This window comes from Lepisosteus oculatus, chromosome 10, assembly GCF_040954835.1.
Source record: "Lepisosteus oculatus isolate fLepOcu1 chromosome 10, fLepOcu1.hap2, whole genome shotgun sequence".
NCBI classification, from domain to species: domain Eukaryota; kingdom Metazoa; phylum Chordata; class Actinopteri; order Semionotiformes; family Lepisosteidae; genus Lepisosteus; species Lepisosteus oculatus.
In genome coordinates this window covers 4,611,388-4,627,625 of record NC_090705.1, presented here as the reverse complement: position 1 = coordinate 4,627,625, position 16,238 = coordinate 4,611,388, and the positions used below count along the sequence as shown (strand labels likewise).

The 16,238-nt window shown below is 36.6% G+C and overlaps 1 protein-coding gene across 1 annotated transcript in view; it reads right to left on the bottom strand.

Moving 5' to 3' along the window:
- The window catches only part of calcr (calcitonin receptor), a 67,277-nt gene extending 52,034 nt beyond the window's left edge, over positions 1-15,243 (bottom strand). Inside the window, exon 1 of the mRNA XM_006636015.3 lies at positions 14,694-15,243. The gene's annotated coding sequence lies outside the window, so the exon portion shown is untranslated. The remainder of the gene's footprint in view (positions 1-14,693) is intronic.
- Between the last annotated feature and the right edge of the window lie 995 nt (positions 15,244-16,238).

The following is a 16,238-nucleotide window of genomic DNA, read 5'->3' as shown; positions in this document are numbered from 1 at the left end:
AACTATACTGTATATAACAAATCTCTCTTATTTGAGAATTTCACCTCACACCTCCTCCACTACATCTCCACATTCGCAACTACCCCTTGGTCAAGTCTTCACTCTGTATGGGGGTCCCAGTTTCCTTGTCCAGTGGCCATGGGCTTAGGCCAAATTTTACTATGGCTAAATACCCAACAGACATCCTAAAATGCTTCTAATTCTTAAACGTCTTTATTTGATATGAATGATCGATAGGAGGTCAAACCCTAATCTCACCAACTTCTGCCTACTTACAGTACATACAAACATCCCATTTAGGTTTTACTCACTGGTTCATTTGAAATCCCTCCCTCCACCCCATTTTTGCACTTGCTGCAGCTCTGTAGCTCATCCCTCTTTGCTGTCGTTCCCCTCGTCCAGGCAAGCTACACCAACAAAGTGAACTAATTCAAATCATGCATCTACTACGCTTTAAATCATGGTCTGGCCAAACTACTGAAAAGAGAGTGATAAATAACTAATTCCATGGCACGCTCATACATAAAACTATTCAACGTCTCCCTGTTTTGATAATACAAAGCAGACAGCACTGAGAAGGCCACCTCGCATGTCTTTCTGCTTTCGTAGTTCAGACCACGTCTGCTCAAGAGGGTTCTTGTTTAAAACTGTTTTTTTTCATTAGCATTAGAAATGGAGCTCCGGTGCGTGGAAAGTAAACACTTTGCACAACAGCCTGATAGTACTAATAATGAAATGGAATGGGTACTGTTAATATTGCAACTTTCAGTGTATAGGGCCCAGGAGACCATTGCTGCACTTAGAAAAAGCTTGGCTGCTGCACTGCAGACCCCAAACTTGAAAGGCTTCATCTTTAGACATTGAAATAAAAAATGTCAAAAATTGCAGAAAAATGACTTACTTGGTTTAAAGGAAAAAATGCGATTGTTCTACATTGCAATTCAGTACATTTCACATGTGAAGATGCAGTTATCTTTATAAAACTGTAACATCAATTGGCTTTGGAAGTCATAGGCACTTAAAGTTTGATGAGCATCAATTATTCTCTGTGAATGGAGTAAATGGATTGCCCTTTGGTGATGACTTAATTTTCCAATTGGTTTAGAAGAGAAGATTAAGTCACAGAACATATTCATCCTTTATATAGTTGTTAAGCTTCAAATGCCAAGCTTAGTTCTTTGCTCCAAGAGACTACCTATGGAAAAAATATAAAACACACATTTTCTTTTATCAGATTTGAAGGTTAAAAGAAAAAATATTTTTTCACCATCATCTTAGAAAAACAAAAGCGCAATCATTGTTACAATTAAATAAAATCTCAGTTCCTATCACTAGTTGCAAGTTACGTAATCCCAGGTTCTATCAAAAACCTGCTAAATCAATGCCCCAGTTTTAGCAATTCTAAATGTAAATTGTAAGAATTTGTACATTGTTGTTTTCTTTTTGTTGATGAGGTACTCTACAGTAATTTGTTTGCCTCAGAAGATTCAAAATCTGACTTGCCTTTTTGCCCAGAGCATTACAATGTTTTTCTACGTGAACCGATTGAATGTTATTATCTAAGTTTAAAATGTGGCCATAGTCACTTCTGGCTATTTTTTCCATGCGGTTTTCATTTATTTCATTCAGAGCTGAATCTTTTTTTTCTTTGTGGAACAATTCTGTAAGCGGCACATCACTGTACAGATTCTGTGAAAATAAATTACACTGTTATGACATTCCTGCTGTTAAACTAGTTACTGTGATATGTTATATTTCACCATTCCTTAAAGTGTTAAAGTGTTAAACAGTTAAACTGTTTGGATGTGTGCTTTTTAAATTTAGGCTATCCTAAGTAAACATGTAATCCATTCTGGTACTGTTAAAAAATCCTACTGCAATGCTTTATTCAGTAGTTCAGCAAAACTTTAATACAACGTGGCAACAAAGTTTAAAGGAATGGTATATTTAAAGTTTATTTGACGTAACTCAGCTAGCTGACAAAATAGTTCAAGTAGGTAGCTGCGTCAGCATGTGTAGGATGCAAAGGAACAAGTAAAAGTTTTATTCCAAGCTGAGAAGAGAAGAAAAGAAACACAATGTTTCAGCCGTGGAGCCTTCTTTGGGTGACTCCAAAGAAGGCTCCACAACCTAAACGTTGTGTTTCTTTTCTTCTCTTTTCAGCACAGAATAAACCTTTACTTGCTCCTTAGCTGACAGATTGGTAGCCGGCCTCTAAGAATGAGGCCACCATCTGCTGTACAAAGAATGAGCCAGGGAGCCCCTGAGAGGGTGAAGATGGAGTGGAGGGAGGATTTCAAGAACAGATGCACAAAGGGGTGTGCAGCAGGTGAGAAAAAGTGGACGAAATTCAAATTTGACCTCCTCGTGAGCAATTTTTAAAAACTCTGTTACATTTTTAAAATAATAATATTCCAAAAGAAATGTACCTAAAGCACACCTTTAATTGTATTAGTCTATAATAATAATAGTCTATAATATAAGACATTATTAGACTTTAAAACTGACAGCAAATCAAGAAATGAAACATAACCACAACTGATGAGTACTTTAAAACAAACTGAAAGTTTTTGTAGTCCAAAACATGATTCTAAAATAAAGGTAATACAGTCTCATTTATTTATACAAAACCGATAAAAAACTGGAATATTCTGAGACAACAATGTTTAAAACTTCATTAACCAAGCAAAAATCAAATTAATAGAATGGAACGCTCTCTAATCTAGAAGACACATTACCCTTACCCAGAACTCTGTTAAGTGAAGAGTTAGGCACACTAAGAGATCCATTTTGATGTTCATCCCTTTATACTGTACATAGTGTGTAATTTGATAATCATAAAGCCAACATAAGTGACAGAAGAATTATCAGACCCTAGTCTTAATGTTTCACGTCCTGCATTGGCCTCTGAGCGTTCATTCACTACAAACATTTCTCGAACAAATGTTTGCAGTTCGCCTACTGGTCACACTTGGGAGTGGAGGACGCTGTCATCTACAGTATCTGTCACACAGAGCTAATTCTCACCTGGAGAGGCTCCACAGCCGAAACATTGTGCTTTCTTTCTTCTTTTTTTTCAGCATGGAATAAACCTATTACTTGTTCCTTTGCAGCCTACGCATGCTGACGCAGCTCCCCACCTGAATTACCGTACTACAGTCTTATCTATCTATCTTGACTCAATTTTTATATCTGGTTTCAGAAAGCCTGAAAAGACTGCCAAGAAGCTCAAGGCTGAATCCTGGTCAACCAGCATGAGTACCTTTGTTTTCATTAGTCCTGTTTTTTGTTTACTGTGGTTTTTCTGGGTAAGAACCCATTATTTGCGGTCTGTTTTCTTCAGGGTCATGAATGCACTGTTTGGGAACGTGACTTGGATCATGGATACCATAATAGACATTGTAGCTACCACTCAGGGAGGCAGGAAATATCCTGGCTGCACTCAGGAATCCAGACTGCTCTTCCATTAACAGACATATTGATTAGCGAGCACTAATGTTTCCTTTGGACAAAATTGAAATTGAAACATTTTTAGGTCCAACATAATTCTATTGCCATCTTTTAAAAGATTTTAGAGGATAAAAAATAGTTTAAAGGTAAAGTATTACCTGATGAGAGTATTCCTGTAAAAATGATGCAAAATATAATTAAACGGATGGTAGAAGAAAGTCTTATGAAACAAAATCTTTAGGAATTTAATTATAAGGAATACATGTGGACAGTGAACTTCAAATGCAGCCGATAAATTAATAAAAAGTTACTTTTAAATAACAGCACATTGTTACAAGGGAATTTTATAAATAAGATAATTTTTTAGTAGACATTAATCATGTAATTTTCTGTTTCTCTTTGTCTACTACTGTCCAGGAAAAGCTCATTTCTCATTTAACCATATATAAAAAGCCCTCAATATCTTCTTGTGACTCAGACATTTAATGCTAAGTGTAAATCACACTGTGAAAGACAAAGAAATTTTGCTCAGGGTGTATTACAGATTTTGCCTCTTTATTTCATAAATCATTTTATAAATCCTTCACTTTATAAATACCAGTTTCAGATGCATTATTCTCAAAGACATATCCTTAATACTGAAAGAAGCAGATGTCTTTGTAGTTAATCACACGTACTTTCATATCTGTTCCTTATAAAGATTCTGGCCTAAATTCTGAAAATATAAGACGACAAATATATCTTATTGTAATTGACCCATCATTGCTGCTGGAACGCATATCACTATTAACTTCATTTTTAAAGCAATACAAAAACTTTTATTTTAAAGAAGCATTTGTTTCATCTTATTATTATTTAGCAATAGTAAAATTATTCAATTGCATTAATGTAGATCGGTGATTATTAAAAATATAATAAGATCCTAAAATATTATTAGTACATGGTTATAATGCACGTATATACTGTACAAATACTCTAACAGCTTGCAAAATAAGGGGTTCAATTTCAGACACCACAAAATAAGAATTTGATATAGCAAATAACCTGCTAGAATTTACAGCCTTCTCACCAGCTATTTTTACTTTTGCATGAAAAAATAACAGTGCTGTCTCACATTTCTGTTTCCCTACAGACCCGGGTTAAAGCAAGCTTTCTCCTTGAGACTGCGTTGTTAAAGTATTCATAATAGCACAACCAGGTGGTAAAGTCCAGACATCCTAAGCACACATCCAGCACAACTGCAACTACATGCACACATAGATCTCCTAACATACAAGTTACAGTATAGATTAAAAAGCATTAAACAGCAAATGAACAGCCAACCCACTACAGAATCAATAGCATCTGTTTTCTTTTAAATGCTACTCAGTGGTTTTTTAAGAGCTAACAGCAAGCTTTCTGTTTTCCCAGAGAAGCATGCAGTTCAGGCAATTAATATTATACTGTAATGTCTAGTATTAATCAATGTAACAGTTTTTTGTGCAGCTTAAATTACAGTGTTTAGAAACTACAAACTGATATGTTGCCATGATGCAGAGAGGAATTGTGAGGCCCAGGCTCCCATTAGGTGTAGTTTAGGACCCTATGCAGACTGTATAATCCAGAAGTAAGTGGAGAAGGACAACAGGGAAAGGACGTAGGAGAGGATCGGGACGGGCTGACAGACAGGGGAACGTGACGACGGTGAGCGGGTGCTCAGGGGGCGTGGCGCAGGCAAACGAGTCCAAACAGTCCAGGAGGGGAATCTGGGGCGCAGTCCAGGGTCCAGGTAACGGGAAATCCATCCAAGACATATGAAGATTAAAATCCGGAACGGGATCCGGAAGAGGAACAAAGTGTTAAAACCAGGGTAACGAGGCCAGCTGCTCCGAGCCCCGGACTCAGACGGTCAGGACGCCGTGATGAAGCCTGTGCCGTCGGGTCTCTCCTGGACCCGCTGGTAGGTGGGCTTCCAGGCGTCCATCTCCCAGTGCTGAGCCAGGAATAGCCAGAGCGCCAGGCCGAAATAGTGTCGGACTAAACAGGGGGCAGCTGCACTAATAAACTAAAATACGAAAGCGTCAGAGCGCCCTTAAGGGGAGGGAATATGATCGTGACAGGATTTTTCAGAATGTTCTCATACAGTATATCACTGATTTGGTAAAATCCCGTGAAGAAAAGTAGTCAGTCAACATCATTATCTGCCAAACAGCCCAGAAAAGTGATTTCTATCCATTAATGCCCACTTTAAACTGGGCAAGTACCATGGGTATAAACAGTACATGAACTAAAGTTTCTGATCTTTGGGAACATAAGACTCAAGTTTCTCAACAGTTCAATAAGCTTAATCTTGCAAAAGTGTAGATGGAATCATTTGTAAGGATGATATATACCATTTAACATCAAAAGAGATATTTTGCCACTAGACACTTTCTTTTGCATTTAACAAGGATTTTTTTTTTAAATGCAAAGGAAAGGAGCAAGATTTTTACTTTTATGATTCATGATTAACATGAAAGAAATGCCCCAGTCCTGAAGCATCACCCCTTCACTCACCTGCTAAATAATTAAGCACCTAATTTTAATTGCTTCTTCTTTTTATCATTATTAGCTGCATTGGCAAAACTATATTACTAATATTTTCTTAATGTTTAAAAAAGGAAATTGCTTCTCATAAAAAAATCCATCTTAAAATGGGCTAAAAGAGAAAAATCAACATTTGACAATTCTCATGCCAGGCTTGTGGGATATGTATTTGGTTTTATGGAAGAAAGCACTGGAGATATTTTTAGAACCTCAAGTTCTTTTTGCAATTACATTATATCTTTTCTTGTTTATCGTGAACGCAATTTGGGAAAATGTTACAAAGAAAGGTGATTTTGATCACTAATTATGTTATCTGCTACAAAATACCTTGATCCTGCCATAATAAAAAATCCAAAATAATATTTTCTTTTAATCTATATTTCTAACTCACTATTTCGTTTTCTCAAAGATATGCTAAGTTATTTCTGCTTCATTTTCACGTATTTTTTTTCAGAACAGATGAAGAACATAACATTGTAAAAAGATTTACGAAGAAGAGGAAGACATTTGGTTCATCTATATAATTTGATATATAAATATAATCATCTCACCTTCCTGAACTTCCCTTCCCTTCCTTGTGAAAGTGAGGAAGGATTCGGTCAACCTCATCCTTACAGTCAGGCTGCTGGTCCCTCAGTGAGGTGAATTACTCCAAACAGCCTCTAATACATTTTGTCTGTACAGTATATTGCATGTGTTAGGATCTGACCAAACTACTGAAATACAAAAAAAATTTAAACTGAAGCTTTTAATTCCCCACTGAGTCACTAAATATACATAGACTCAGATTTAGTCTCCTCTACACCTCAGGAAGGACTTAGAAACTGTGCAGATAGAAAAGAAGAACAGCAAGCCTAATGTCAGGGATAAAAGGACTGAACATAAGGCAAATTAACAAACAAAAACAGATACTCCCCTATTTGAAATATTGCTGAAGATCGTCTCACCAATTATGAACTATCAAAAAAGATCCTAGTGTAAATGGCAATTAAAATACTGGAAAATGACAAAAAATACATTTAGCAGAGGATGTAAGGATTTAAAATAGAAAGCTGTTTTTCCTGTGAAACATGGGTGCTCAATGTTTTTAGACTGAGTGATCTATATCCATTGTCAACATCTGTACTGGGGGATTCATCATATAAATACTATAGTGTATTTTTTCACCTAGCAGCTGGAATTACAGTAGGTCAGTTGAAAAGTATTTCCTTGCAAACACACTCTCTTTTAGCTGTGATTTCCACAATTTGTAATGTTAGGATGTCACAACTAAGTCCTTCATGCAGTGAAAATAAAATTCCCAGGACATCGCACATGATTAGGTTTGCATTAGTTACACATTACGTAGCATACAGCAGATTCACAGTGGTGTTTTGTATTTAGAGAGGGCAGTAATTCGGGCATCAAACATAAAAATCTAGCACTGTATAGACTGACATAATTTGCTTTAAAATATTTTTTATATTTCACAGAAAATGCTGTTAATCTTGTTACAGAAATTATTTCATGTGTTAAGTTGAAACCTTTGAAAGAAAAGAACACAACTAGGAGCCAAGTTTCATTTTGGACATAAAGGCAATGTCAAAGCAAAGAAGGTTAACAAATTACAGGTGGTTATTCAGTATATCTAGCTTATTTGGGTATTACAATGGTTCTTTCAACATGCTTTCTGCAATCTAAAGATCAGCATCTTTTTTTCATCCACCTCACCTTTTACACTTATATGTTACGAACCTTGCAAGTTAATGTGACTATTTTTTAAACAACTGGACACTTTAAATGGGATAATATATTCCTCCGAAATCCAATTTACTGCCTTACACTTTGGAAGAAAACTCTTTTTTCGGCTCACCACATCAGTGATTTTAACAGCAGGATCTTCCATGTGTTATATAAAAATGCACAAAGCCTAAGTCTAAGTTTTAACTCTAAGCATCAGTTAAATCTATTGGACCTCTTAACAGCTTTATAGTGAAATATAACTGGTATTCACAAAAAATACAAGAAATTATGTGGATAGCACATTGCAGAATAATTTATGTAAAACATTTTTTCAATATGAAATGTTTTCAATATGAAAACAATGGAATTGTTTAGCTTTCTAAGGTAATTGAATGATATGAATGTTGTTTTTTTTACAATTTGTTCACAAGGAGCTGTGGAATCCTATATCTGAACATAATGCACACATGAAATTTGCAGGGAGAAAAAAAAAAGGTTGCAAGAGTTCAGTCAGCCAATTCAAAGTTTACACAGACCCTTGCCATATTGAAACACGCGTATGGTGATAATAATATTCTGTTTTCTGTATGTGGAACAGTATCAAGTAGGCAGTCAGAACCAAAAAACTTACAGCCGCATGCGGGTCATACATGCTTGTTTGTTAGCGCACAAAGAGCGGAGATATTAACGTGCATCGAGGTGTGAGGTTTTGTCTTTGTGGTGTGTTTGTTTGCTCCTTTATCCACTTATTCAGTACAACACAAGCCAGGATTGAATCTAAACGCCCACCAATCGCACATTTTATACCCAGTACTTGATGACAACTAGATCACTGTTTTTTGCCAAAGACGTCTCAGTTCTTGTTTGTAATTGACCGTGAGGGGGCATGAATGTTTTAATTGAATCTGGGTCTACTGTATAACAGTAACAGGTACTTTCTCCCTAAATTACAACGCTCAAATCACATTTTTTTAATCATTTTCTAATTATTGATATATTAAGACAAATTTGAAACATCTATCAAAGAAATACAAAGTAAATGTAAAAATACCAGTTCTGTATATCAATCCCATTTAAAAAAGTTTTATTTTTATGACCAATGCAGGAGACTTTATTAATTTGTACTTGCTCTGTGTTCATGAATATACTGGTTCAAATATACTGGATGAAACAGCTAAAATAACAGAAAACGTAATTTTTCTGTGTCTGTGCTATTTATAATCCCTGTCAGGTATTTTTGTAAATAAAGAATATAATGATTTCTTTAATTTGTCCAGTTGAATGACAAGTAAATAAACGCTCAATGAAGCCAGGGACAGAAAGTTGAACTCACATATCTCTAATTGGTCCAAGAATCTCACCTGGTTGTTTCTTGAAAGAAGCCAGGCTAACAACTTCAAAAACATGGCTGAGCAATTTGTTCCATATTCTCACAAACCTTTTGGTAATTTGAAATGTACTTTCACACAGCATCCAGTTGTGCCCTCTGCTATGTGTCTCACTGTTCATTATGAAGAACTCCACTGGGCTGACTGTCAGTGCATTTGAGGACTTTGTATACTTATATTAGATCCCATCATAGTCTTCTATGTTCAAGCCTAAAAACGTCCAATTTCATCAGGCTGTCAGAGTAGAAACTCCCAGAATGTATCTGTTTGCTCTTCTTTGGACTCATTCCACAAAATCAGTGTATTTTCAGGTGAACAAAAGCTTACAGAATATCCCAAATAAGGCATCATTACTGCGTTATACAATTTTAACATAGCATCCCTGGATGTAAATTTTCTGCTTTTGACTATATGTCCTTACATTTTGTGTGCGTTTTGTATTGCTTCCACACAGTGCCTAGAAATTGTAAATGATGTGTCAAAACAAATCACATGACTACTTTTGAAAATGTAAATGCGTATTTAAAGTACAACAAGGTTCTTAGGAAGGAGGAGAAATAACAAAACCAATTATCTCATACTGTACCATCAGAAACTGGCTAATTATCACCACAGCTGCTTGCTGAGATAAATAAAGGGATGACTGTGTGGCATTCTTCCTAACAGGCTTGGAGATCCAGATTCCAGACCCATTACTTCAATTAAACACAGTTCAGCGCAGTCAATTCTACCTTTCTAAAGAAAGCAGTGAAAGGAATCAGTTAGGTGACACAGTTAAGCTTTTTTTTGTTGTTGTTGTTCACTGCAACAGCGTCAAGCAAATTTAATGCAACACAAATCTGTAAACGCAAAACACCTGGAAGAATTCAGCCATGACATCTTCCAGAGATCTCCCAGAGGGACAGAAGAGCAGGGGTGCCCCAGTACTTCAAAAAGCAAAATCAGAATTTGCCTCTCAATCAAACAAATATCTTTGATGACCTCAATATGTTGCAAATACTATATATGTTCAGCTACTAAAAAGCTAAATGTGGTGGTGGTTGTTCCTATGATTTAATTAATAGAAGACGATTGCATGTACTATTTCCTCATGATGTCTTAATCCAGTATGAGCCTAACACAATCTTATACAAAATAATAGCACCACCTACTGATCACAGATACCTGGGATGGAGAACATATGGCTTCAGAGCACTGAGAAATGTGTGCATATTAGACTCTATATCTAATACTTCTTTATTACAAAAAAACAGAATCCTCAAGAGATATTTTTGAAAATTCTAAAAGAAGTATCATTGTTCTCAAAACGTTTTGTGCGTGTGTAGGTTAGTACACCAGCTCTTTTGTTCGCAAAACTCTAAGATGAGCTCGGCGTTTTCCAACAACTGAGAAAGCAGTCAATTGTTAAAATGAAACTTATTTAAAAAGGGCCATTTTCAGAGTGCCAGAAGCATTTCTGTAATGTTAAGGCATGTTAATGTATAAATAGACTGGAAATGCACCTACTGTAGGAACTCATTAACACCAATAAATATTTGTTTATTGTTTAAATAAACCTCTTTTATAACAGGGTATACTGTACAAGAAGAAAAATGCCACCCTCATATACATAAATGTTGAAATAGTCTTTTGCAGGTAGCCAAGCTGAGGTTTGTAAATCTCTGCATTATAGTTATCATAAATAAAGTATCTATTTATTATCAATAGGCTGCTGTTTTGTGATAAGAATTCATGAAAGCCTATTCTAATATCCCATACTCACAGGGCCCAAGATAAGAAACCTCCTGAATGAGACACTAGTCCAGCACAAAGCACACGCACACAAGGAAACACCAAGTAACACTCATTTATAGACAAATTAACCAAGCCAGCATGTCTAACAAACATATAATGTACTGATGTTTACAATATCACAATTATCTCAAAATACTGAAACAATATGTATTTTGAGGGCAAAGCTGACACTGTAAAAAACATTCTTTTTTATATTTTTTGAAACTATGTTCTTACCCGAAAGCACAAACAATGACATTTTCATATTAAGTACCAAACCATCTGCTTCCCAGAACATTAATAGCTGTTCTAAAATCAGAATTTTTCATTCATCAATTCTTTATTTTTAATTTAAACTGCCTTTTTTGTAGCCTGGATTGTTTTTCTAATTGAATTATTTTGAGAGTGTATCTAATAAAAGCCACCGAATTCACACTTCAGTTCATACTGTACATATGCAGGAATAAATGTTTTATTTGTTTATGTTATAAGCAATCTAATTAAAGAAACTACTATTAAATTAATCTTGCAATTCCCTCTTGATATCAGGTTTAACAAATTGATCATTTATTTCACCTGACAAAAAACAAATTTAAAATCCAATATTACATTAAAATATCACTCTTTTTGTATTATTCAGATGGGGCTTTACTTCCAATCTGTGTACAAAAGCAAACATTTCACATTAGAGTTTTATTACAGAAAATTAGACTTGATTATATTCACAATTCCCCTGGTTAGGTCTGACAGTTGGTGTTGAGACACTGATGCTACACTGAATAGCAAAAGAAAGTAAATTTAAAATAATTTGGAATCTGTTTCTATCTGAAGGACAGCACACATCTGTTTTCTATAGCGTTTGACATTTTTCCAGTGGCCTCTATCAAGCTGACAGAGCTTGATACATGATTTCTACACCCTAATTTTCACAGCGGGACACCAGGTACATGTAAAACAATACATATCACATCACAAAGTCTGATACTGTTCTTTGTTGTTTAAAAAAAAAACAGAAAATGGTACGCAAGTTGTACGGAAATTTAAAAAAATGTAATGGTGTCATTTTTCACCATCACTTGAAAGTGGGGTTCAATGTTTCCATTAATCTGTTTGCTCTAGTATAATGCAGTTTACAAGCTGAACTGGTCCTCATACACCACTGCTATCAGCTGAGTAAGTCTTTGTTTTCTGAGGCTCAATGTTTTGTTAAAGAATCTCTTGTCAAATCTCTTTCATATAAGGAGGGGAGATTTTTCTGAGCTTGGTAAACAGTAAATAAGCAGCAAACGTTAAGTTTAGTAATTGATTTCAGGATGAGACTGGAAGGATGGGCTACTACAAACATTTCTATGAGAGGCTCTTTTTTAAAAAGAAATAAGATCTGGAAACAGAACAACCTGAAATGTTTGGGTTTTTTTGCTAATAAGAGGAATAGGAAAATATTATAAAATATATATAATAATGCAATCATGTTACATCTATATCCTTCACCTAAAAACATTTTGCTCTGTGGTGTAGAGTGGTGCAAAGATTTCAGCAAGGAAATAGATTTTTTGTCTTTCTGATCTTCATGATGGTCTGCAAGTCATTCCTGACATATACTGTACTATTTACACCTTACTTGTATACAGCAGGGTATATTTATGCTTAGCAAAAACAAAGCACTATGCCTGTCATACGTTTTCAGCTCCAGACCTTCATTGAAATACAGGGAATAGTATTTGTTTTAGATCTGTTAGCATTTCCCTGTCACACAAATGCATTATCGCAAGTAATCTCAATGTTCCATACCACCTCTCTCCCACCCACACACGCCTCTTTTAAACAGTTGTTGGGAAACCATTTTCGTTTACATTTTTCTCTCATGTTCACAACAGCTTTTCAAATAAGAGACAGTTGCAAATTTTATATAATAGCATTTAAAGATGTAGCATTACCTACCTGTAAATGGTGTGTTTTAGGTTTCACTGCAAGCTCCCTAACACCACTATCTCAGTGACATGGCATTTGGCATTTTATACAGAATAAAGTTTTATTCTGAAATTTGTTTGCCAGCTACTCTGTCATGGGTAATGTAGTTTGCATTACTAGAGAAGACATCACAATGGTGTCATGTGTGAATCGTTCGGCAGTTTTAAGAAAACAACTTTATGTATTGTCATTACAGTGATTATTAAACACTGTACAGTAACTCTTTCAAGTCCAGCCTAAAACTAATACCCTACTTTACAGCATGGAAACAACTTATCTCCCCCAAATATAAAAATGCAGCAGATACTGTAAATCAGGGACATTTTAGAAGTGCTATCCATTGCAAAAATATTCTGAGCTGCCACTCAATAGCAATGTGCAGAGTTAAACAATACATTAAGAGAGGCAAATTACAGGGCTTTGTGGAGTGCCACATATGTGATAAACACTTAACACTGTATAATACACAGCACACAAAGCAGAAACAACTGAATGGCCATACAGCACAAGTAGAGTACCATTAAACTAGTTCATGGGAGACTACAGCTGCTGTTTTTCAGCAATGCAAAGCTACATCTTTTTGTTTACACACTGGTTTAAGTAGTTCAGCATAAAAACCATTGTAATCAGAAGAATTTTGTCTGAAACTGTAAATTAATCAGCCAAACTCTAAAACCAACTTAGAGAGTATATTTAATAAATACAAGATTTTGTTATAAGATACAGTAAATACAGTACACAATCCTATATAAATGTGTAGGATTACTTTAATAATAATCCTCAGGTATATTTTAATAATATTGCATCACCCATGATAATATACAATAATTAAACACTGCATTCCTAATTGAATAAAGATTAAAACAAATCACTAGGATATACCTTAGTAATATTGCATAACTCATACTAATACACAGCAATACAATTAGACATTGTTATCATAACAGAATGAAGAAGAAAATAACAGCCTAGGTTTATTTTAATAATGCTTAACCAACCATTACAATATACTGCACATTAATTTAATTCGACATTGTAGTCAAAATGAGATTATACAGCATACAGCTGAAAATGACTTTTTTTCCCGTTTTAATTCCATTGGTGTTATTTCGCTTTATTATATTCCTTTCTGTTTAATGGGGAATGAATCTCGAAGAGTGGTGTATGTACTGTATGTTTTTCATATGGGAAAACTGTGCATAGTTAAAAGTCGACCATTGATACACCCATCTATGAATGAACGTACAGCAGTTCAAGCGTCATTTTCACCGGGTTCCACTTCACCCGTTTTCACACAACAGCACATGATAGAGCAGGCACATGGAATCGATTTAATCAGTTAACAGTGGTGAGTAATTCATATTAGCAAGTCAGACAAGAGGGAAGTAAAGGCAAACTGTCAATGAACCTTTTCTTTCGCACTTTGAGGTCCAAATGCTACTGCCTTCTCCCGCTGGTTAGGGCTGCCCATTCATGTATTCCAAGGAGTACAAACTACCGTACTATAGTTTCAGCTGTGAGCTACCAAAGCTCAGGTTTATGATAGGAATCGCGGCAATATTCATTCATTTACTCCCTGCTGTCTCGCATTTAAAAATCGTGTCCATATACAGTACGGTACGATTTAAGTCATCTAGCGCAATAGCCTACTGTACTGTACAGTATATCTCACAATAGCAAATACATTTAAGAACCATGCATGTCTCTTTTTTTCTCCTTTTTATCTATAGAATAAGCAATCAGCACTGTTCACGTTACAGTGCACGTTAGGTCCATAGAAATTACGCAGGCTTTAATAAAGTAGGACAATTCAATGTGACTTACCTACTGTAGCTCTGCTTAATAACACGGGTGAAGAGTCTAAGGTTGCCAGCGTAGCTCCACTGATGTACTTGTGTAGCAGGATGAAGGCAGCTATCTACAGTTCAGAGCCCCTCCAGGTCCCCTGGGAACTGAATTCCATAATCAGAAATTCCCCCTTTTTATTTTACAGTTCTGCTTAGAAGATTTAAATGAGTTTGGTTCCACAAGAAAGGGATCCACTTCAAGTCAGAATTAATTCAGTGAACTTCATTATGCTCGGTTGTGGAAGGTCTGCACTTAAAAAAAATGACTTGAGGCTTAATTTTTTACCTTCGAATGGCAATGCCCAGCAACCAATACTAAGTGCTGTTACAGTTCACCAGCAACGGGTAATCCGACTGAGACTAACAGCAGCACATTGCCCACAATGCAGGACAGTAGGGAGAAGAGCTCCACCTCAGCAAGCAACTGGCCAGAGGGCTTTTTTACTCTTAAAGACACATGACGCGCGGTGCTGTTTCTTAGCCAACTGATAGCCTGGTGCTGAGAGATAGAGAGACGTTTGTAAATACCTACAGTAGATGCGATGCAGTAAAACCGCCCACACCCGTAAAAACAGTGCGTTATGTTTTATAAATGCGTTCGAAGCCAAAAGACACCATAAACACACCTGCAGTAAAATGGCGATCAAACTAACGATAAACCCCTACACTGTATGTTGATTAAATAGTAGGATATCATAGTGGCCAGATGCCACCAGATTACAGTAGCTGCGAGACAGTTATACTCTGGGGCTGACCCGCTTATTGCAGAAGAGTATATCTGCAGCTACATCCTGCAGGACTGTAATGTCTGTACAGCTCATGATGTGTTTGCGCTACTCTGCAGTTACTATGTGTGCTGATACTGTATGACTGGTTGTAAAAATGTGTACTAGGCACAAAAGGGCAGCGAATAACAGGGGGAAGTCACAAACAGTGTTACCTACTGTACTGTGTCCGCTAACTGGGAGGGACATTGCTGTAGTAATAGTAGTGAGACTGGTGTGTTGCCTGTGTAAATCTCCAGAAGGTGGCACTGCGAAGCTGACGCTAAGCCTTTGCACACAAAAAAAGCTGGAGCAAGAATTCCCTTCCGCCTCTGAGTGCTTGTGATCACTACTTAGTTATCTGCAGTGGCGTGGAAGGAGAGGAGGGAAGATGCCCGGACCTGGAGAGACAAGAAGAAGACAAGACGCAGAGGAGGAGCGCTGGGCACCTACAGATGGACAGGGAGACCAGATGGCAGAGCATTCTGGTGACTGCCTGGGGGAAGGGGCAGCTGAGGCAAAGGCACCAGCGAGCCACAGATGCTAAAGCAGCCAGGCTGAAATGGATTTTGGTACTCCAGTACTCCATCAGTGCATGAATATTGGGGAAAAGAAAGCTTTGACCTCTGATGGTCAAAGAACATGTGCCCTCCTCCACCATGCCACACTAAAGAAGAGGTCCGCCTTCAGAAGGCCCCCCTGCCTCCACCCCTGAGAAGCTTTAGAGGCAGGGCTGGAGGGCCAGATTGCAGAGAGGG